Source organism: Hyperoodon ampullatus (assembly GCF_949752795.1).
Source record: "Hyperoodon ampullatus genome assembly, chromosome: 6".
Lineage (NCBI taxonomy): Eukaryota > Metazoa > Chordata > Mammalia > Artiodactyla > Ziphiidae > Hyperoodon > Hyperoodon ampullatus.
Window position 1 is genome coordinate 30,784,239 of NC_136919.1, and position 23,097 is coordinate 30,807,335.

A 23,097-nucleotide genomic window follows, 5' to 3' on the forward strand; every position below is an offset into this window, starting at 1 on the left:
ATAGCAGGACTGAAAATTCCCAGCTCTGTCATTTACTAAATAAGTAGCCATGTGAGAAAACAAACTTACAGTTAACAAAGTATAAAAGAGGTGAGGGAGGGATAAATTAGGAGTTTGGGATTAGCGAATACAAACTACTATATATAAAGTAAACAACAAGGTGGTACTGCATAGCACAGGGAACTATATTCAATATTCTGTAATAAACCATAATGTAAAATAATATGAAAAAGAATATATGTTTGTGTGTATATATATATATATGTATGTATATGTATAACTGACTCACTTTGCTGTACACCAGAAACTAACACAACGTTGTAAATCAACTATACTTCAATTTTTTAAAAGAGTAGCCAAGTCCACATTCCCTGACCTGCGTGACCTTCAGTTTTACTCCCCAGAAAGTGAGAATAAAGACAATACGTACTTCAAAAGGCTGCTTCCAGTATTAAGTGAAATAATGTATGTGAAAGAGTTTTGTAAACTGGAAAGAACTGGAAAAACATTTATCATTTTAATGAGGTCCCAACTTGAGCCTAAACTGGTTTCAGCTCTGGGTGGTGTGTTTGAGGAACTGGTATGTAGGGTGTCTGGGAGTCACTCCACGTGAGGATGAGGAAGTGATTTGATCACAAGCCAGAAAAAGAAACACAGATGGGCGGGAAGCTTCAGACATCTGTGCCTGGCCGACACCATGGCGGGAGTCAGAACTCAGCAGAGAGGGGCTTCGGGCAGGAGCCGAGGGGGCTGTTTTCACAAAGGACATTACCACTTTAGGGCCTAGGGACAAACTAAGATGCAAAATGGGGCAGAGTCGGGCTTTGGGAGCACAGGTGGGGAGGAGTGGAAGGGGGAGTGCTCTTCCCAGCGTGGGGAGAACTCCATTTGATGCTGCTTAGTCACCTGAAGAGTTTCCACATGAGGAGAAAGTGTTCTTAGTGCAGACAAGAGCACATAAGGCACCCACCACAACCCACCCCCAAAGCTGCCAGGTGATCTAGAAACACTGCCAACATGGGTGTGAGAGGAAGAATGAGAGGGGTACTTGTGAGCAGCCATGAAATGCTTCCAGGGAACAAAGTTGTAGGAGCAAGAGAAAGCAAAATATAGGTCATTGCCCCTAATAAGATCCCATCATTGATACTCACAGGTTGGTGAGGCCTGGAGAAACTCAAGTCACTTTATCATTGAGTCAGGCTGAGTGTTTGATACAATGTGAGTTCAGGTACCATTAGACGCTGTTCCCAGTCACTTCTATTGCTTCATTTTTTCATTCTCAGGGATTTGGGGAATGGAGGTGTGTTACCCAGGAAGACTAGAAACCCCTTGAGGATGACTGCCCAAGAGTGATCTGAGGCATTGGAAAGCACCCAGCTCATGCTTTCAACTTATGCTGCTCAAATCAGCTACAGCATCCAGTAAACCATTTCCCCTGGTTCCTATCAGAGTTTTCAAGTCGGGAAGAAGAGGGAAGACCAGGTGGAAGGATGTGTAAGATTATGACATAGGAGCTTCATGGTGGGTGGCAAAAGAGGGGAGACAAGCAAGGATTGTACGCCAGCAAGAAAATGTAAAATTTCCATTTTAAGTGTAGATGGGGGTGGGAGGGCAGTGCAGGGAGCTGGGGGCAAAGGTGAGCCGGAGAGAACAAAATGCACCCCCTCTAAAGAAACAGCATCATTAAGTCTAGAATTCTGGCCCAAGCATCTTGAGAAGCACCTTAGATGTGCCCAGAATTGGACACACCACACAGACGCCTGCATTCACTCAGCAAGAAGAGAGTAAATAATTCATCCAAGGTCTGCCAAGACAGCTCCCTGGCACTATAATGCTCTCTGAGGTTGAAGGTTGGCTGTTGCCAGACAGGGAGGAGTAAACAACAGGGGTCTACTTAGCAATTTGGGATCTCTGTCCAAACAGCAGCTCACAGGCCACCCTGACCAGTCCAGCAGTGCCTGGCCCCCAGCAATGTGCCTCCGCTCAGCTTCAGCAGCAAATCGCTGCCTCTGATAGAGCTGATGCCCATTTCTCCAGCCCATACTGGGTTCTGAGTAAAGGAGACACAGCCCCTGACTGCCTTGGAAGAACTCAGTATAGAGCAGGCTAGGGTGGGAGGCAGCAGACCCATGGGTCCCAAAATGGACAACGAGTGGCTAACTGGTGAGTGGATAAGTGTGCGTTTGGGAGAGAGTGGGATTTCACAGAGGGGGAGTTATTTCAGCAGAATTTTAAATAGTAAGTAGGAGCTCACCAGGCAAGAAAGGAAGTGAAGAGGAGTAACTAACTTTGTTAGAGCTTACTATGTGCCAGGCAATGTATAAAGAGCATTTTGGGCAGAGAGATTAGCTAGCAGATACAAAGTCTTAGAAATGTGAAAGTGAATGATATATTTACAGAAGGTGAACTCGGTCTAGATGATGCTTAGTGCATTGTGGGAATTGTCACAAGATAAGGTTAGAAAAGACCTCAAAATCTTTAAAAAAAAAAAAATATATATATATATATTTACACATAGGTGTGGAATGATATATGCCAATATATTAACATTGGTTATAGTGGTGAAGATTCTGGTGAGTTTCAATTTTACTTTTTTTTTTTTTTTTTTTTTTTGCAGTACTTGGGCCTCTCACTGTTGTGGCCTCTCCCATTGCGGAGCACAGGCTCCGGACGCGCAGGCTCAGTGGCCATGGCTCACGGGCCCAGCCGCACCGCGGCATGTGGGATCCTCCCAGACCGGGGCACGAACCCGTGTCCCCTGCATCAGCAGGTGGACTCCCAACCACTGCGCCACCAGGGAGGTCCTCAATTTTACCTTTTTAGGTATCTATATTGAATCTTATTTTATTTTTCACCAAAACAAACAAAAAAAGAGGCTGAGGAGGTGGGTCTGAATACAGTCTTAGGAAGTGTGCACTTGATTCTGCAGGCACTGGGGAGCCACTGAAAATTCTTAAGGGTAAAACTGAGCTAACCAGGTGTGAGCCATCAAGCGCTGCTTAGGTGGGAGGCCCTTGGTTACTCACTTTGTTCCTCCTTCCTTGGGACTGGCTTCCCTGTGCCACCTGAAGACCCAGAAGTCAAGCCTGCAGGATTAAACCCCTTAGTCCAAGAGATGGGAGGCCTTTGGTAATAAGCAGAGGCACAGTCAATGCAAGTGCATTTCTCTGACCACGCAGAGCTCCCCCAAACTTGACAGCGGGCACAAAACAACCTGGCTCTGCCCCAAGCATGAAAACAAGGTGGGGAGGGAAGGACAGGTGGTGAAGCATTCACTAAAGCTAGAAAAGAGGCAGATCGTTTTTTGTTTTTTTTTTCCCTACAATGTAGGAGCTTTTATTACTAGAAAATAAAATCCTGTCTGAGCAAATGCCAGGAAAACGATTAAGGGCTCAATTTAGACTGGGAGGCTTGGCTGGGCACTGCTGAGCAGGGAGCTAAACAATGTCAGCCCCACTCTTTGTGCACATCACGTTTGGGGTGAGCAGCCCAAGGCCCAGCCAGGCCTCTCGCTGCCAGTTCTGCAGAATTACAGTTAAGTTTTGGCCACTTGGTTTCAGTTAAAAGGATTGTGTAGAAGGAAGGATGAAAGGTTCTTGCGTGCAGACCAGCTACTGCATCTGAGGATTGAGAAGAAATGAAGCCAGGGTGGTGCCAGGCCCTGCAGAAACTCTTCTTTCCTGTGGTTCTCAGGCTCCCCAGCCTGACCCAGAAAGGGCATGAGATGGTAGAGGAGCGTGGGCTGGTTTTGGAGTCAGACAGACATGGGTTGGAGTCCCCAGTCTGCCACCTGTGGGACCTTTAGGCAAGATTTTAATTTTTCCAAGCCCTGGTGTCTTCATGTAGTGAAGTGGAGATAATAATTTATAAAGTTATTATGGGGATAAAATGACATGATATATATATAAAAGCACAAACAAAGTAGGCACTTAGTAGTTGGTAGTTTCTTCCTTTTCCCTTTTTTTCTTCAGGGCCTTCTAAGCCAAAAAACTGTGACACAGTGGGAAAGGCATGAGATTAGAGGTTGGGAAACTAGTGTTCTAGCCCTTGATCAACTATGAGCTGTGGTGACCCTGGGCAAGTCACTCAGTCTCTCTGGACCTTACTTTATCCTGCTGAAAAATTGGCTCTTGGATTAAATAATCCCTAAGGGCCCTTCTATCACTGACTTTCAATATTAATTATAACTACCACTGTTAAACAGTTGCTATGTGCCAGGCGTGTTGCTCAGCAATGTACATGCATTATCTTAGCACGTATTATTATCCCTATTTTACAAGTGAAGAAAATGTGGTTTACAAGAGCCTGGGAACTTGTCCCAGATTGCACAGCTAGTAAGGACAGGCCAGAAAGTGTTTGCCCTGACTTACTTTTTAAAACTAACTTATCTCCAGGGTTCCAAGTCTTTTTACTGAACAGTTAATAAAATCCAACCACTCAGAAAGTTCTAGGTCAGGTTTAAACAGCTGCCAATTCTTGGAACTACAGTTGGGGTTTCAGGCCTGAGGAATACTGATCCACTTGTAGCAACATGAAACAGGCCCCACAGAAGAATCTTGTATCAGGAGGTGGGAAGGAGGTACTACAAATAAAAGCCCTGGGGCTTTCAATCAGGCCAGAGAGAGGACATTGTGATGGGGACCCAGGGAGAGCCAGGCAGACAGGTGTGCTGTCAACCAAGTGAACAAGCAGTCAGCAGTAAGGGTCAACACAGCAAGGCTGGCAGAGGCCTCACAGTGGCCAAGCTTGAGTTCAAGCAAAGATACAGGCTATTTGGACTGCATCACTATGCAGTGAGTGGGCTAGAGGGAGAGCTGTGACTTGGCAGCCAGCTGCTATTTCTAGACACAGACCTGAGTCTGACTGGCAACAAGAAAGCTCAGGAAGAAATACCAGAGCCCAGCACTCATGGCCAGGCCATGGAGCCCAGGGCTGAGTAAGTGAACTACTATTAAGCCCCAAATCAGTTATCTACTACTCAAGGAAAAACTGCCCCGAAACTTAGTGATTTAAAACAACAGAGATGTATTATTTCTCACAATTTTGTGGGTTGGCTGGGCTCAGATGGGCAGCTCTTCAGCTCCATGCTGTGTCAGCTGGGTGGCTACGTTCAGCTAGGAGCTTGGCTGGGGCTAGAATATTGAAAATGGCTTCACTCACACATCTGGCGATGGGGGCTGGCTGTCAGCTGGGACACCTCAGTTCTTTGTCACATGGCCTCTTGTCCACAAGGGCCTCTCTCCACCAGAATACACTGGACTTCTTTACATAGCAGGTGGCTTCCAAGAGGGCGACATCAGAAATAGGCCAATACACAAAGAATCAATTGTATTTCTTTATACTAGCAATAACAATTTGAAACTGAATTTTAAATTTTAAAAACAGTACCACTGACAATTCCAAAACATGAAATACTTAGGTATAAGCTACAAACTATAAAACACTGATGAAAGAAATTTTAAAAGAGTTAAATACATGGAAAGATACACCATATTCATAGATTGGAAGACTCAATACTGTTAATATGTCAATTCTCCCCATATTTATCTCTAGACTTATGGAAATCCCAACATTATCCCAATCAAGTTTTACAGCTATTTACAAGCTGATTCTACAAAAGGCAAAGGAACTAGAATAGCCAGACCAACTTTGAAAAAGAACAGCAACTGAATGGTTAAACAATCTCTAGTACATCCATATAATGAAATACTACTGAACAATAAAAACAAATGAAAGATTGACATACACAACAACTTGAATGAATCTCGAAGACATTCATTCTTTATTCTAAGTGAAACAAGCCAGACTTAAATTTTATATACTACATGATGCCGTTTGTATATCATTCTGGAAGAGATAAAAGATAGCAACTTACTATAATCAAGACCAGGTGATAATGAAGATAAAAAAGATCAATGAAACAGAATAGAGAGGCCAGGAAAAAAACACATATGGCCAACTGATTTTTGACAGAGATACAAAGGCAATTAAATAGAAAAAAGTTAGATTTTTTAGCAATGGAGCCAGAACAAATGGACATCAATATACAACAAAAACATGAATCTTGGCCAACACCTCACACCTTGCACAAAATTGAACAAAATGGATTATAGACATAAATGTAAAATGTAAAATTAGAAAACTTATAGAAGAAAATATTTGTGACCTTGGGTTAAGCAAAGAGTTCTTAGCAGGACAACAAAGCACAATATATAAAAGAAAAATATTGATAAGTTGGACTTAAATTTTTTAATTTTTGCTCTATTAAATGCACTGTCATATCATTCTGGAAAAAGCAAAAATATAGGGGCATAGAAGAGGTCAGTAGCTGCCCGGGGCTAAGAGTTGGTGGAGGGTTTTACTACAAAGAGGCAGCATAAAGGATGAGGGAGAAAACTGTTCATATTCTGATCGTCTTAGTTACATGGCTCTGTGTACTTGTCAACATCACAAAACTATATAACAACAAAAGTAAACTTTACTGTATGGGTATTTTAAAAATAAATAACATAAATAAAATTCAGCCAGAAATATATCTAGTCAATATTCCTCCAGACCTACCCTGGAGAGGATACCAAGTATTATCTCCATAGCAAACAAACATTTCAAAATGTTCATGCCCCTGTTAATTAAAAAAAATAAAGATTTAATCAAAGAAATGTCACTTTGCCTCTCCGTTACACATATTTTAAAACTTTTAATAATAGTACTGGTATGATAAAATGGGCACAATCAAATGCAATAAAAGGGCATGTGAATCAGTATGTTCTTTTTGGAAGGCAATATAGCAATATGTATCAAGAGCCTTAAAAGTGTTTTTACCCTTAAAGCCACTTCTAGGAATCAATCCTCAGGAAGTAATCAGAGATTTTGATGAGGTTCGTTATCTTTTCTGCAATGAAATGCTATCTCCCTCATCACAGGGACAGACGTGCAGCGGCTTCTAAACAAATGCTGCCGACTATCTGGATGGCAACTGACTTCCATAAAACATCTGCTTCCAGCCAGGAGCCTAGTAGGAATAGAAGCCTCTTCTGCTTGGGCCTGTTTGGTCAGGATGCTGCATTCTGTGTAAGTGTTAACGACGGTCTACACTCACTGGGAACCACTGCAGTGGTGGTTACATTCCTAATGAGTTAGCAAGTGGTGCCCCTGGCTGTGCCCATACAGACAGCAGGGGTCCTCATCCAGACTGATGTCTTCATGAGAAACAAACCTAGGAGACCAGATGGAAGCAATCAAAGAGACAAGAGAGTCAGTTCAGCAAATACTGGGAGCTGCTGGGAAAGCCCGGAAACTGGGGTTGAGAGTACACTTTAAGAGGAAGAAAGACCCTGGCATAGGACACATGGTCTAGGCCTTGTTTCCAGACCCCACCAGTGATGCCCATGCCCTAAAGAAATCTCAGCTTTAATCTCAGCTAACATTCCATTAATCCCCTTGCTCCCTGTTATTATCTGGACACTGCAACTCCACTTCCCAATTCTGGTTGAGTGCCTGCCTGTTTATACAACAGCCTCTGTCCTGGCCACAGTGCTCCAGGGACCCCCTCAGTCCTGCTACCTGGGCTCTCTCCTTTTCCCCAAGGCTCCTCAGCAGCCCCTACCCACAGTCTACCCCATGCACACCTCTCATACTTCCTCAGAGGTTACAACAGGCACTGTGCAGGCTTGCTTGATGGCACCAAGTTATGAGGGAAGCAAGGAATCTTTCCATAATAATGTCTCTTAAATTGGAGAACACTAACTCTGGATGTTGACTCTAACACAGTGACCATTCCTAATGTTTGTTTAGTAAGTGCTCACCATATACTGGGCACTGTGTCAAGTGCTCTACATGCATTATAAATTGTTACAATTTAACTCACCCAGCAACCCTATTAGGTGGATACTGGTATGGGCTAGATACTGCTATTATCATTATTAACATCCCCATTTTACATATGAGGAATTGAAATCTCAGCAAGGAATTTCCCCAGGACAATAGGGCTAATAAGCAAACCAGAGACTTAGCTCTGAACTCATCTGTTAGTTAGTATTGACAGAGGCCAGATACTACTAGGCATGGGGGCTATAGGGTGAACAAGACAGATCCAGTCCCTGCCCTCAAGAAACCCATTGTCCAGATTACGTAAACCTCAATAGCTGCCCTAATTGGCCACAGAGCAAGGATTCAAAGCCACGTTTTCTATACCAAAGCCCAAGCATATAATTACAATATTTTCTGCTTCTCTCTTATAGGAAATAGTCCCTCTGTGAGAAACAAAGTCCTGGAAGTTCTCAGGCTGAGGTGAGCACATACCTGTATGACCAGATGTTGATGATGAGTAGATGTTGTGTATGAGAGTACAGGATACATAGAATGCTTTTTAAGCCTTTGCTCATATGTTACCTTCTCAAAGAGGCCACTCTAACCATGTGCCTCCTATCAGCACTGTCAACCCATCTTTCCCTGCTCACTTTTTCCATCCTACTTATCATCTTCTTTTGTAATATTTTATTTATTTATTACTCCTATTGTTTAATATGAGTTTCCTCACACTTTCTTATAAGTTCCCCAAGGACAGAGAATCCTACCTGTTTTGTTCACTGAGGTACCCCCAGTACCTAGACAGAGCCTGATACACAGAAAGTACCCAGTAATTACTTTTTGTGTGAATCAGTGAAGGTGAAAATTATGTACAGGTTTAGAGGCAAACGGTACTAATTAGACAGAAGCCAAGACAGAGCAAGAAGAATTGAGCTGGGAACTAAGCTCCCAATTGGTAGGATGAGAATTAACCTCCCAGCAGATAAGAGAGATGTGCTATGAGAACTGAAGTGAGTGGCCAAAGCAGATCTCAGCCTGAAAACCAGAAGACCCTGCAGGAGGTGGAGTGGCTATGCTTCTCTGTGCTCAGAAGCATGTCAGAAATCTGACAGCCAGGAAGCCAGGGTGGATCAGGAAGTGTACAGCCATCTGTGTTCTGCAAGAACCAGGGAGCCAGGGGGTCAGATAAGCAGTCAGGGGTTGCAGATCAAAGCAGGCAAAGGCCTAAATCCAGGAAATCTTGGAAGGCAAGATAATGGTACCCATCCACCAAAACACAGAGAAGAGCCCAATCCTGAGGCAGGAATTGTGGGAACTAAGGTTTCTTTCAAGTTTTCTCCCAGGAGGCGTGAGGTCCTTAGGACTGCAGGAGTGAGCAGGGCGGGGGGTATGGTTTAATGGAATGCTACAGATACAGACAGCTGATTGTGCATATCTCTTCCCAGCTTCAAGTTTAGTGGCTTCACATTTATAGCATGAAATTGGCCAGGGTGGAAGTAGTGACACCATGGAAATTGGCAAATGCTATAAATCAGGAATTGTTTGCTTGTTCGTTGTGTACCTGGTTGTTAAACATTTATCAGCACACTACTAGTACAGTTTAGTATGGAACTGAGGCTGCAGGGAGGCTCCGTTCTCAGCTAGAAGATAGGGGTGGAATTGCAGGTAGGTATCAATACTTAGGCTAAGGCATACTCCTGGAAAGCACCTGTGCCCTTTGGCAACTGCAGATAGAGCAAGGAGCCAACTTAATAGCAAGCTTCCCTGGGGTTCTCCTATTCACTATAGAACTTACACAGGAATTCTGTCTCTTAAATTTGGAAGAGGGAGACTTGTTTGAACCCATTTATTCGTTTATTCATTTATTCAACAAGTACTAATCAAGGACCTATCATGTGCCAGGCTAGCACTAGACCATAAGGAAAATGAGACAGATTTGTTCCTGCCCTCATGGAACTTACTACCTAGCACAGAAGTCCACAAATTATGAGCTGACGACCAAATGTGGCTTGTAACCTCATTTAATACAGCCTTCAAGTTAGGGATGGTTTTTGCATTTTTAAAGAGTTGTATAGAAGAAGGAAGAGGGGACTTCCCTGGTGGTGCAGTGGTTAAGAATCCATCTGCCAATACAGGGGACACAGGTTTGAGCCCTGGTCTGGGAAGATCCCACATGCCACGGAGCAACTAAGCCTGTGCACCACAACTACTGAGCCTGCACTCTAGAGCCCACAAGCCACAACTACTGAGCCCACATGCTGCAACTACTGAAGCCCGTATGCCTAGAGCCCATGCTCCACAACAAGAGAAGCCACCACACTGAGAAGCCCGTGCACCACAACAAAGAGCAGCCCCTGCTTGCCACAACTAGAGAAAGCTCGCGCATAGCAACGAAGACCCAATACAGCCAAAAATAAAGAAATAAAATATAAAGAAGGAAGAGGAAGAGGAGGAGAAGAGACAGAGATCATGTGTGGCCTGCAAACCCTAAAATATTTACAAAGCTGGAAGCATAACCCTCCAGACAATACTACAAAGCTACAGTAGTCAAAACATCATGGTACTGGCACAGAAACAGACAAATGGATCAATGGAACAGAACAGAGAGCGCAGAAATAAACCCACCCACCTACAGTCAATTAATCTCCAACAAAGGAGGCAAGAATTTAAAATGGAGAAAAGATAGTCTCTTTAGCAAGTGGTGTTGGGAAAGCTGGACAGCTGCATGTAAATCAATGAAGTTAGAACACACCCTCACACCATATACAAAAATAAACTCAAAATGTCTTAAAGACTTAACTATAAGATATGACACCATAAAACTCCTAGAAGAGAACATAGGCAAAACATTCTCTGACATAAATCGTACTTATGTTTTCTTAGGTCAGTCTCCCAAAGCAATAGAAATAAAAGCAAAAATAAACAAATGGGACCTAATCAAACTTATAAGCCTTTGCACAGCAAAGGAAACCATAAACAAAAAGGTAAGACAACCTAAATACTGGAGAAAATATTTGCAAATTATGCGACTGACAAGGGCTTAGTTTCTAAAATATACAAAGAGCACATACAACTCAATACAAAAAAAACAAACAACCCAATCTAAAAATGGGCAGAAGTCCTAAATAGACATTTCTCCAAAGAAGACATACAGATGGCCAATAGGCACATGAAAAGATGTTCATCATTGCTAATTATTAGAGAAATGCCAATCAAAACTACAATGAGATATCACCTCACACCAGTCAGAATGGCCACCATTAAAAAGTATACAAATAATAAATGCTAGACAGGGTGTGGAGAAAAGGAAACCCATCTACACTGTTGGTGGGAATGTAAATTGGTACAGCCGCTGTGAAGAACAGTATGGAGGTTCCTTAAAAAACTAAAAGTGGGGCTTCCCTGGTGGCGCAGTGGTTGAGAGTCCGCCTACCGATGCAGGGGACATGGGTTCGTGCCCCGGTCCAGGAAGATCCCACATGCCGTGGAGCGGCTAGGCCCGTGAGCCATGGCCGCTGAGCCTGTGCGTCCGGAGCCTGTGCTTCACAACAGGAGAGGCCGCAACAGTGAGAGGCCCGCGTACTGCAAAAAAAAAACAAAACCCAAAAAACTAAAAGTGGAATTACCATATGATACAGCAATCCCACTCCTGGGCACATATCCAGAGAAAACTCTAATTCAAAAAGATACATGCACCCCAATGTTCATTGCACTATTTACAATAACCAAGACATGGAAGCAACCTAAATGTCCATCTACAAAGGAATGCATAAAGAAGATGTGAGATATATATATATAACACACACACAATGGAATACTACTTAGTCATAAAAAAGAATGAAATAATGTCATTTGCAGCAACATGGATGGACCTAGAGATTATCATATTAAGTGAAGTCAGACACAGAAAGACAAATATCACATGATATCATTCACTTATATGTTAAATCTAAAATATGATACAAATGAACTTATTTACTAAACAGAAACAGACTCACAGACATAGAAAACAAACTTATGGTTACCAAAGGGGAAAGGGAGGAAGGGATAAATTAGAAGTTTGGGATTAACAGATAAACAACAAGGTCCTATTGTATAGCACAGGGAACCATATTCACTATCTTGTAATAAACTATAGTGGAAAAGAATATGAAAAATAATACATAAACACACACATATATATATTTCTGAATCACTTTGTTGTACACCAGAAACTAACACAACATTGTAAATCAACTATACTTCAATCAAAAAAAAAATTTACTGTCTAGCCCTTTACAAAACAGTTTGCCAAATTTTGGTCTAGCAGCTGAGATAAAACTTACTCTTTCACAGCTCCCCTAATCAGCCATTAAAAGGCCAAGGTTTGAATGAGGACTTGGCCTGAAGAAAGAATTGTGAGTAGAGGAGGTGATGCTGACACTTATAAGGAATGAGTCTAGATATCTCCTGGGCTACAGCTCAGTGCCAGCTGATTAGACATGGGTAAGTATTTGTAAATATTTGGCTGGCTGGACCAGAGGATGAGACTGAGGTACACAAGTTCAGTGCAAGGAGAAAGTAGGTTGGGGATTAGCCCAAGAACTCAAGAGGGAACAAAGTCAGATGACCTTTACTGAGCTGAGCAGTGAAGGTAGAGAACAATAACAACAGCTAATACTTCTAGAATGCCTGCTGTATACCACATATTGTTCCAAGCATTTACATTACTCATAGTAACACATTTAATCTTCCAAACAGCCCTGTAAGATTGATCCTATTATTATTATTCCCACTTGAGAGATGAAGAAACTGAGGTGCAGAGAGGCAAAGTAACTGCCAACAGTTGCACAGCACAGCTTATAAGTAATAAAGCCAGGATTTAAAACCAGATATCCTATTTTAGGATCTTTGTTTTTTGGGGGTTTTTTAAACATTTTTATTGGCGTATAATTGCTTTACAATGGTGTTAGTTTCTGCTTTATAACAAAGCGAGTCAGCTATACATATACATATATCCCCATATCTCCTCCCTTTTGCGTCTCCCCCCACCACCCTCCCTATCCCACCCCTCTAGGTGGTCACAAAGCACCGAGCTGATCTCCCTGTGCTATGTGGCTGCTTCCCACTAGCTATCTATTTTACATTTGGTAGTGTATATATGTCCATGCCACTCTCTCACTTCAGCCCAGCTTACCCTTACCCCTCCCCACATCCTCAAGTCCATTCTCCACGTCTGTGTCTTTATTCCTGTCCTGCCCCTAGGTTCTTCAGAACCAATATATATATTTTTTAGATTCCATATATATGTGTTCGCATACGGTATTTGTTTTTCTCTTTGTGACTTACTTCACTCTGTATGACAGACTCTAGGTCCATCCACCTCACTACAAATAACTCAATTTCATTTCTTTTTATGGCTGAGTAATATTCCATTGTATATATGTGCCACATCTTCTTAATCCATTCATCTGTCGATGGACACTTAGGTTGCTTCCGTGTCCTGACTATTGTAAATAGAGCTGCAATGAACATTGTGGTACATGACTCTTTTTGAATTATGGTTTTCTCAGGGTATACGCCCAGTACTGGGATTGCTGGGTCATATAGTAGTTCTATTTTTACTTTTTATGGAACCTCCATACTATTTTACATAGTGGCTGTATCAATTTATCTTCCTGTCAACAGTGCAAGAAGGTTCCTTTTTCTCCACACACTCTGCAGCATTTATTGTTTGTAGAGTTTTTCATGATGGCCATTCTGACTGGTGTGAGATGATACCTCGCTGTAGTTTTGATTTGCATTTCTCTAATGATTAGTGACGTTGAGGATCCTTTCTTGTGTTTGTTGGCAAGCTGTATGTCTTCTTTGGAGAAATGTCTACTTAGGTCTTCTGCCCATTTTTGGATTGGGTTGTTTGTTTTGTTGGTATTCAGCTGCATGAGCTGCTTGTAATTTTGGAGATTAATCCTTTGTCAGTTGCTTCATTCGCAAATATTTTCTCCCATTCTGAAGGCTGTCTTTTTGTCTTATTTATGGTTTCCTTCGTTGTGCAAAAGCTTTTCAGGTTCATTAGGTCCCATTTGTTTATTTTTGTTTTTACTTCCATTTCTCTAGGAGGTGGGTCAAAAAGGATCTTGCTGTGATTTATGTCATAGAGTGCTCTGCCTATGATTTCCTCTAAGAGTTTTACAGTGTCTGGCCTTACATTTAGGTCTTTAATCCATTTTGAGTTTATTTTTGTGTACAGTGTTAGGGAGTGTTCTAATTTCATTCTTTTACATGTAGCCGTCCAGTTTTCCCAGCACCACTTATTGAAGAGGCTGTCTTTTCTCCATTGTATATTCTTGCCTCCTTTATCAAAATAAGGTGACCATATGTGCGTGAGTTTATCTCTGGGCTTTCTATCCTGTTCCATTGATCTATATTTCTGTTTTGGTGCCAGTACCATACTGTCTTAATTACTGTAGCTTTGTAGTGTAGTCTGAAGTCTGGGAGCCTGATTCCTCCAGCTCCATGTTTCTTTCTCAAGATTGCTTTGGCTATCTGGAGTCTTTTGTGTTTGCATACAAGTTATGAAATTTTTTCATCTAGTTCTGTGAAAAATGCCAGTGGTAGTCTGATAGGGATTGCATTGAATCTGTAAATTGCTTTGGGTAGTATAGTCATTTTCACAATGTTGATTCTTCCAATCCAAGAACATGGTATAGCTCTCCATCTGTTTATATCATCTTTAATTTCTTTCAGCAGTGTCTTACAGTTTTCTACATACAGGTCTAATGCCTCTTTAGGTTTATTCCTAGGTATTTTATTCTTTTTGTTGCAATGGTAAATGGGAGTGTTTCCTTAATTTCTCTCAGATTTTTCATCAGTAGTGTATAGGAATGCAAGAGATTTCTGTGCATTAATTTTGTATCCTGCTACTTTACCAAATTCATTGATTAGCTCTAGTAGCTTTCTGGTAGCATCTTTAGGATTCTCTATGTATAGTATCATGTCATCTGCAAACAGTGACAGCTTTACTTCTTCTTTTCCGATTTGGATTCCTTTTATTTCCTTTTCTTCTCTGATTGCTGTGGCTAAAACTTTCAAACCTAGGTTGAATAACAGTGGTGAGAGTGGACAACCTTGTCTTGTTCCTGATCTTAGAGAAAATGGTTTCAGTTTTTCACCATTGAGAACAACGTTGGCTGTGGGTTTGTCATATATGGCCTTTATTATGTTGAGGTAAGTTCCCTCTATGCCTACTTTCTAGAGGGTTTTTATCATAAATTGGTGTTGAATTTAGTCAAAAGCTTTTTCTGTGTCTGTTGAGATGATCATATGGTTTTTCTCCTTCAATTTGTTAATATGGTGTATCACATTGATTGACTTGCATATATTGAAGAATGCTTGCATCCCTGGGTTAAACCCCACTTGATCATGGTGTATAATCCTCTTTATGTGCTGTTGGATTGTTTGCTAGTATTTTGTGGAGGATTTTTGCATCCATGTTCATCAGTAATATCGGCCTTTAGTTTTCTTTCTTTGTGACATCTTTGTCTGGTTTTGGTATCAGGGTGACGGTGGCCTCGTAGAATGAGTTTCAGAGTGTTCCTCCCTCTGCTATATTTTGGAAGAGTTTGAGAAGGATAGGTGTTACCTCTTCTCTAAATGTTTGATAGAATTCGCCTGTGAAGCCATCTGGTGCTGAGCTTTTGTTTGTTGGAAGATTTTTAATCACAGTCTCAATTTCAGTGCTTGTGACTGGTCTGTTTATATTGTCTATTTCTTCCTGGTTCAGTCTTGGAAGGTTGTGCTTTTCTAAGAATTGGTCCATTTCTTCCAGGTTGTCCATTTTACTGGCCTATAGTTGCTTGTAGTAAGCTCTCATGATCCTTTGTATTTCTGCAGTGTCAGTTGTTACTTCTCCTTTTTCATTTCTAATTCTATTGATTTGAGTCTTCTCCCTTTTTTTCTTGATGAGTCTGGTTACTGGTTTAACAATTTTGATTATCTTCTCAGGGAACCAGCTTTTAGTTTTATTGATCTTTGCTATCATTTCCTTCATTTCTTTTTCATTTATTTCTGATCTGATCTTTATCATTTCTTTCCTTCTGCTAACTTTGGGGTTTTTTTCTTCTTCTTTCTCTAATTGCTTTAGGTGTAAGTTTAGGTTGTTTATTTAAGATGTTTCTTGCTTCTTGAGATAGGATTGTATTGCTATAAACTTCGCTCTTAGAACTGCTTTGGCTGCATCCCATAGGTTTTGGGTCATTGTGTTTTCTTTTTTTTTTTTTTTTTTTTTTTTTGCTGTACGTGGGCCTCTCACTGTTGTGGCTCTCCCGTTGCGGAGCACAGGCTCCGGACACGCAGGCTCAGTGGCCATGGCTCACAGGCCTAGCCACTCTGTGGCATGTGGGACCTTTCCGGACCAGGGCATGAACCCGCAGCCCCTGCATCGGCAGGTGGACTCTGAACCACTGCACCACCCGGGAAGCCCCATCGTGTTTTCATTGTCATTTGTTTCTAGGTATTTTTTTATTTCCTCTTTGATTTCTTCAGTGATCTCTTGGTTATTAAGTAGTGTATTGTTTAGCCTCCATGTGTTTGTATTTTCTACAGATTTTTTTCCTGTACTGATATCTAGTCTCATAGCATTGTGGTCAGAAAAGATACTTGATAGGATTTTAATTTTCTTAAATTTACCAAGGCTTGGTTTGTGACCCAAGATATGATCTATCCTGGAGAATTTTCCATGAGCACTTGAGAAGAAAGTGTAATGTGCTGTTTTGGGGAAGAATGTCCTATAAATATAAGTCCATCTTGCTTAATGTATCATTTAAAGCTTGTGTTTCTTTTTTATTTTCATTTTGATGATCTGTCTGTTGCTGAAAGTGGGGTGTTAAAGTCCACTACTATGATTGTGTTACTGTCAATTTCCCCTTTTATGGCTGTTAGCATTAGTCTTATGTATTGAGGTGCTCCTATGTTGGGTGCATAAATATTTACAATTATTACATCTTCTCCTTTGATTGATCCCTTGATCGTTATATAGTGTCCTTCTTTGTCTCTTGTAATAGTCTATTTTAAAGCCTATTTTGTCTTATATGAGAATTGCTACTCCAGCTTTCTTTTGATTTCCTTTTGCATCGAATATCTTTTTCATCCCCTCACTTTCAGTCTGTATGTGTCCCTAGGTCTAAAGTTGGCCTCTTGTAGACAGCATATATATGGGTCTTGTTTTTGTATCCATTTAGCCAGTCTATGTCTTTTGGTTGGAGCATTTAATCCATTTTCATTTAAGGTAGCTATCAATATGTATGTTCCTATTACCATTTTCTTAATTGTTTTGGGTTTGTTATTGTTAGTCTTTTTCTTCTCTTGTGTTTCCTGCCTAGAGAAGTTCCTTTAGCATTTTTTGTAAAGCTGGTTTGGTGATGCTGCATTCTCTTAGTTTTTGCTTTTCTATAAAGGTTTTAATTTCTCTGTCAAATCTTAATGAGATCCTTGCTAGGTAGAGTAATCTTGGTTGTAGGATTTTCCCTTTCATCACTTTAAATATGTCCTGTGACTCCCTTCTGGCTTGCAGAGTTTCTGCTGAAAGATCAGCTGTTAACCTTATGGGGATTCTCTTGTATGTTATTTGTTGTTTTTCCCTTGCTGCTTTTAATATTTTTTCTTTGTATTTAATTTTTGATAGTTCGATTAATATGTGTCTTGGCATGTTTCTCCTTGGATTTATCCTGTATGGGACTCTCTGTTCTTCCTGGACTTGATCTACTATTTCCTTCCCATATTAGGGAAGTTTTCAATTATAATCTCTTCAAATATTTTCTCAGTCCCTTTTTTTCCCTCTTCTTCTGGGATCCCTATAATTCAAATGTTGGTGTATTTAATGCTGTCTCAGAGGTCTCTGAGACTGTCCTCAATTCCTTCCATTCTTTTTTCCTAATACTGCTCTGCGGTAGTTTTTTCCACTATTTTATCTTCCAGGTCACTTATCCGTTCATCTGCCTCAGTTATTCAGCTATTGATTCCTTCTAGAGAATTTTAAATTTCATTTATTGTGTTGTTCATCATTGTTTGTTGGCTCTTTAGTTCTTCTAGGTCCTTGTGAAATGTTTCTTGTATTTTCTCCATTCTATTTCCAAGATTTTGGATCATCTTTACCATCACTATTCTGTATTCTTTTTCAGGTAGACTGCCTATTTCCTCTTCCTTTGTTTGGTCTGGTGGGGTTTTACCTTCTCCTTCATCTGCTGCGTATTTCTCTGTCCTCTCATTTTGCTTAACTTACTGTGTTTGGGGTCTCCTTTTTGCAGGCTGCAGGTTCGTATTTCCTGTTGTTTTTGGTGTCTGCCCCCAGTGGCTAAGGTTGGTTCAGTGGGTTGTGTAGTCTTCCTGGTGGAGGGGACTGGTGCCTGTGTTCTGGTGGATGAGACTGGATATTGTCTTTCTGGTGGGCAGGACTGCGTCCGGTGGTGTGTTTTGGGGTGTCTGTGACCTTATTATGATTTTAGACAGCCTCTCTGCTAATGGGTGGAGTTGTGTTCCTGTCTTGATAGTTGTTTGGCATAGAGTGTCCATCACTGTAGCTTGCTGGTCGTTGAGTGGAGGTGGGTCTTAGCATTGAGATGGAGATCTGTGGGAGCGCTTTTGCAGTTTGATATTACGTGGAGCCAGGAGGTCTCTGGTGGACCAATGTCCTGAATTTGGCTCTCCCACCTCAGAGGCAGAGACCTGACACCCGGCCGGAGCACCAAGACCCTGTCAGCCTAACGGCTCAGAAGAAAAGGGAGGAAAGAAAAGAAAGAGAGAGAGAGAGAGAGAAAGAAAGAAAGGAAGGAAGGAAGGAAAGAAGGAAAGAAGGAAGGAAAGAAAGAAAGAAAGAAAGGAAGAAAGGAAGAAAGGAAGGAAGATAGGAAGAAAGAAACGAAGGAAGGAAGGCAGAAAGAAAGGAGGAAAAGAGAAAGAGAGAGGGAGGGAGGGAAAGAAGAAGGGAGGGAGGGAGGAAGGAAGGAATAAAATATAAAATAAAGTTATTAAAATAAAAATAATTATTAAAATTTTTAAAAATTGAAAAGTAATAAAAAAAATTTGAAAAAGAAGAGAGCAACCAAACCAAAAAACAGATCCACCAATGATAACAAGTGCTAAAACCTATACAAAAAAAAAAAACCAAAAACGGATAGAGAGAACCCTAGGATAAATGGTAAAAGCAAAGCTATACAGACAAAATCACACAAAGAAGCATACACATACACACTTACAAAAAGAGAAAAAGGAACAAAATATATATATATATCTTTTGGGAAGTCTGAGGTCTTCTGCTAGCCTTCAGTCAGTGTTCTGTAAGAGTTGTTCCACATGTAGATGTATTTCTGATGTATTTGTGAGGAGGAAGGTGATCTCCACGTCTTACTCCTCCGCCATCTTCAAGGTCTCTGAGGTTCTACGTTCTTAACCACTACACTGCACTCTCTCTCAGACAGACTGGTGGGAAAAAGAAAGCGAGCAGGTGGAAAAGGAGAACAGGAAAGAGTGTGGTGATTAGTCACATCTGAACCCAAAGGACAAACAGGGTAAAGCAAGTCCAGGCCACAGTCAGAGGTGACAGTGAGCATTTTCCCAATCACTTCCCAGTCATGGCTGATCCTGCTCTGTGCCAGACTCTGTGCCAGATGCTGAGGGTACAGAGATGAGTCTGACTTGAGCTAGAGGGGACACAGTCATGAGTTAACAGGCAATGCTAATACAGTCTGGATTAAGCCCTGTATAGCACTGTGGAGGCCCAGCAAAGGAAGAAGCTCCATCCAGTATATTTGGAAGCTGTATCAGTAAGCTTGGAGCCAGGTGCCAGGAGGATGTGGAGCTTGGGCTGCCAAGGGTCACCTGGATGAACCACCTCCAGAATATGTCACAAAATGACAAGGGTTCAAACGACCACTACAGAGTCTAACAAACATCCATGTGCCAGAAGAACAAAGCAAGGCATAAATCCTGAAGAAAGTGGTGAGTCAAAAGCCTAGCACCTATTAGAAACAGGGGTGTGGTGGTAGGTAGACAGCTGGGGAGCCCAGATCAACCAGCAGAAGCCAGATCGGAGGAAAGAGAGATGGAACAAGGGGACCTAAACATGTCTGGGGCTTCATGCCATGCCACCTTCCCTACCTCACAGCTTTATCCTTCATCTTATTTCCTAACAGCTGACTCACCACCAGCCTTATGAATCGGGAACTTACTGACTTTGGTGCCCCCAGTGCTGGGGAACACCTGTACAGAGTTAAGCATTTTACGCTAATATTCCTCCTATACTCTTTCCTACTATCCAGGATAAGCCAATAGCCTTCCTCTAAAAGGAAGTGTTCAACTCCTTTTCTCACTCACATTCCTCCCCAGAAACATTCCATCTAGAGCTTAAGGCTGTCAGTGACCTGGCAGTGTTGGTGCCATTCACATTCTCCCTCTGGGAAATGAAGTGACTTAGCAGTCATAATTAAGACCAAGAAAACAGTGCAAGTCTTCAGTGGTTCTTTGCAGAGCAGAGAAATGTCAGGGCTGTTGGGTGTCTGAATGGAGCTGCAGGTCCTGGGGTTAACGTAACAGAAAAAAAAAAAATGACAGGGTACAGAGTTGAAGGCTAGTCCAACAATCATCAAGTCCCCAGGGAGCAAGTCTCAATAAAGACTTGTTGACTCTGTTTAACAATAGGAAGGGTGGTAAGCTACACCATAGTTCTTCCTTCCTGATTTCCAGCATACTGACTGACATGCCTGTACTGGGCATTACCGTGCATGCAGTTGCTGCTGTGCTATTATATTAGACATCCGTGGGACTGTTTGGTCAAAACCCCCTCCTCATGGGAACTACTCACCCCACCCCTATCCACATGGCAAATTCCTATGTGGCCTTGTCTTCCCTGACACATTTGACTAGTTAGAGGTGAAGCGCTTGACCCTAGGTGAGTTAACCAGAGCGCTTCTTTGAGATTCTCCTAACTGGAATAAGAGAATCGGTCTCTCTTTGGTGGTAGAAGTTGAAAGATACAAACTTTAGGACACTTTAGTGGCTACATTTACAACCATGTGGAGGAATGCTGCCTGCAGGAGAGAATATTAAAATGCAGAAAGAAGTAGAGATTAGGAAGATTAAAAAAAATTCTTGGTAGCATCCAACTCTAAGCACCCAGTTATTCCTGAGGCCAAGTTACAGCCATGCTTCCTGAAGTTTGGTTATTAGAGTCCATGAGGAATTCAATTTGCATTTTTTTGCCTAAGTTACTTCCAGCTTGAGTTCCTTCTAATTGGTTATAACAGACTAAATCAACCTGGACTTCTGGTGGCACCAACTATGTGGTAGTATGGAAAAGGAGAGTTGTCCAGAAGGGCCCCAGAGAACTCCCTACTTTGCTCTCTTAAAGACAGTGTCACTGTGTACTGGTGAACAGTCCCCAGCCCAGCCAGACCACACCAAGTCCAGTGTGAAAGGAATAAGAAGCTACCACCTTCTCTATGCTTATCCACACTGCATGCCCCTCTGCTTGCTCCAGCATCTTTCTAACTGCTCAGCCACTCCAACTGAGGTCTACTTGGTCTGTTTCTCTGGATTCTAACTCACTGCATCATTCCTGGATATTTGTTCCCTCTCAGCATGTCCTCAAGGTATTCAAACCCTCCAACCAGCAAGCTAAGTTAGCCTCTGCTATTCAGCATCAAGGGCTGAGCCTAGGTAAGCAGTGTAAATCAGTAAATATTAAACAGTAAAGTACAGACTAGAAATGCCCCCAGGAAGTCAGAAAAGGGAAAAATCAGTGCAGAGTCTTGTAAAACAGATAGTTTAGAATTTGGAAAGATAGAAAGGACATTCCAATCTGGAAAAAAATAAAGACACTGAAGTAGGAAACAGCTTGAGGACCAGGGGCCTGGAGATAAGAAATGAACCTGACTGGAGTGAGTGCTACAAGAATGGGACCATAATGCCATTTGCAGCAACATGGATGGACCTAGAGATTACCATACTAAGTGAAGTAAGTCAGAGAAAGACAAATATCATATGACATCACTTACATGTGGAATCTACAAAAATGAAATGATACAAATAAACTCATTTACAAAACAGACTCACAGACTTCGAAAACAAACTTATGGTTGCCAAAGGGGAAATGCGGCGGGGAGAGATAAATTAGGAGTTTGGGATTAACATATACACACTACTAATATTTAAAATATTACCTGATTTTTGGGCTTCCCTGGTGGCGCAGTGGTTGAGAGTCTGCCTGCCGATGCGGGGGATGCGGGTTCGTGACCCGGTCCGGGGGGGATCCCACATGCCGCGGAGTGGCTGAGCCCCTGATCCATGGCCGCTGAGCCTGCACATCAGGAGCCTGTGCTCCACAACGGGAGAGGCCACAACAGTGAGAGGCCCGCGTACCGCAAAAAAATAATAATAAATAAATAAATAAATATATATATATATATACATATATATATATATAACCTGATTATATATATATATAATGCAGGGGACACGGGTTCGAGCCCTGGTCTGGGAAGATCCCACATGCCGCAGAGCCACTAAGTCTGTGTGCCACAACTACTGAGCCTGCATACTGCAACTACTGAAGCCTGAGCACCTACAGCCTGTGCATCACAGCAAGAGAAGCCACCATGATGAGAAGCCTGCGTACCGCAACAAAGAGTAGCCCCCACTCGCCACAACTAGAGAAAGCCCACGTGCAGCAACGAAGACCCAACGCAGCAAAAAATAAATAAATAAATAAATTTACAAAGCAAAAAAAGAAGGGGACCAACATTAGGTAAATCTGAGAGACAAAATGGGGTCAGATTATACAGGGTCTTAACAATAAGGCAGAGGAGATTAGACTTGATATGCAGGCAGGTATTTTGAACAGAGAAAGAAGGAAAATAATGGTTTAGCTATGTATTTCTCACAGAGGATGAGAATCTCCCTGAATTACAAAGAAGATAAAAGGGGGGACAATGCTTATTCTCCCTACCAAAAACATTCTTCATTTTTCTAAAGGATTTATCATTGCTCATTCGGAGACTTTTCATTGTTAGGGTATTGTTCAATATAGTAATTAAGAAAATACAGACAAACAAAATAAAAAGTGAAAGTCTCCCAAAACTTCATGTACAAAATAAGCATTAAGATATTTATATACACCCTCCCAGAATAATTTATAATATGTATTAATTAAAAATTGATTTATGTTATATAAATATGGCTTTTCTCACTCAGCAATATGTTTTCCATTGGTTGCTTTGAGTGGTAAATTCCTCTATTATATTTAAAATATTACCTTAT